The sequence below is a fragment of the Lepidothrix coronata genome, unplaced genomic scaffold (genome assembly GCF_001604755.1).
Source record: "Lepidothrix coronata isolate B3197 unplaced genomic scaffold, Lepidothrix_coronata-1.0 Scaffold233, whole genome shotgun sequence".
Lineage (NCBI taxonomy): Eukaryota > Metazoa > Chordata > Aves > Passeriformes > Pipridae > Lepidothrix > Lepidothrix coronata.
The window spans coordinates 1-1,450 of record NW_016690413.1 but is presented as its reverse complement, the minus strand read 5'-3'; the positions used below and the strand labels follow the sequence as shown (position 1 = coordinate 1,450).

Sequence of the window (1,450 nt, the reverse complement as noted above, 5' to 3'; positions counted from 1 at the left end):
CAGGTTATTTGGAGACATCAAAGGCAGGGCTTACTTTGTATCATTGGATTCACGTGTGCAGGGCAGAGCAGTTCCAGTCTGTGTCACGTCCTTTGTCTCGTCCATGTTTTGTGTCCTTTGTCTCTTAATTGTGTCACGTGGTGTGTGTCGTCACGGGTATGGGGTGTCTCACTTGGGGTCAGCCTGGAACTGCTCTGCCCTGCTACATGGATCAGTGGGTAGATAGAATATTGCTCAGTCTCACATCAATCAACATATCAGTTACCTTAGGCAGTCGAGCCGATGGCTGTACGGTCCTGCCGGATGGAGCAGGTGTCCATAGCTCGTGTGCAATCATTATAGCTGAGTGTTGTAGAGCTGATGGTACTTGGATACCAGGGCCTCGAAGCTGGGTTGTCATTTGTATTCTTGTATGCTGCGGTCAGAGTTCTCACTCGCTCAGTGGAAATGAGTTCTTTGAAGTGGTTCAGGTCTCAGTGACCATGTGGGTGACCTGACTAACCCTCTGTTTTTTGTTGTTTTTTTTTCAGATAAGTGGACACAGTGTACCCCAGACAGAGACAAGTTGAAGCAGGCTGGGAAGAAGGTTGTCTTGGGTGTTGAATGAAGGATGTCAGTTTTAGCCATAGGAGTCCTTTATCTTGTGCCTTTTTGTTTTTTTTTTTTCCAGATGGGGCCCAATCAGTCTCAAGGGGTAGCGACTCAGCAGGGAGACGAGCGAGGTGAGAATTTTACTCCCCAACCAAATTTGGAGTTAGTTTTAGGATGTCATCTATGTGGTCAGTCTGTGCATATAGGTTGTAACTGTTTAATTTTTTTTTCTAGGCAATACACAACCCTTTGCCCATCTGCTGAAGGTGTCAAAGGTCCATCTGATAAGAGGTCAAGCTAAAGGAGCCCGAGACAGCCAGTCTGAGGCAGTACGTCAGCACAAGCCTCCACGTCCGTGTTTTCTTGCAGCGACCGTCTGTCCACTTCACAGTGTGTAACAACGCTTCGGTGTGCAGTCTGATGGGGTTTAGAGGTTTTTGGCTTTCCTTGTGAACCATCCCTAAATGTTTGAGAGCTCAGTGTTTGAGCATTTACCCATTTCATTTGCAGGGACGGTCTTGGGAGCAGCTGAAGAGAGAGGAGCCTTCTAGGTGAGTTGGGGAGGCAGCAGGAGGAGCAGGGATCCACTGCAGCTTTAGAGATGCCTTCTAATTTTGTGTCTCACTCACTCAGGTATCCTGGAAGGTGACAGCCACAGTGTCTGACTCTGGTCAGGGCCTTGGTGATGGTGAGTAGGGGGATCACTGGGGTTCGAGCCCCATGCCACACTACTCAGATATTGCGTATGATTTTCTTTCTCACAGTTGACTCCGAGTACTCTCACGAGGACAGGAACCTCTGAGCCAGCCCAAGTGCCCCTCCTCTGCATCAAAAATGGATTCACATCCCCAGCTCTCGG

At 48.8% G+C, this 1,450-nt stretch overlaps 1 long non-coding RNA gene across 5 annotated transcripts; it reads left to right on the top strand.

Moving 5' to 3' along the window:
* The first annotated feature begins 6 nt into the window (after positions 1–6).
* On the top strand, positions 7–1,444 carry LOC108506940. Of its 5 annotated transcripts, none has more exons than XR_001877898.1 (5): positions 7–586; positions 671–722; positions 826–981; positions 1,102–1,142; positions 1,225–1,444. It is a non-coding gene; the product is annotated as an uncharacterized LOC108506940 (long non-coding RNA). The 5 variants fall into 5 exon arrangements; XR_001877897.1 differs by having other exon boundaries at positions 826–1,024; XR_001877900.1 differs by having other exon boundaries at positions 826–1,142; positions 1,225–1,279; positions 1,328–1,444.
* The last annotated feature ends 6 nt before the right edge of the window (positions 1,445–1,450 follow it).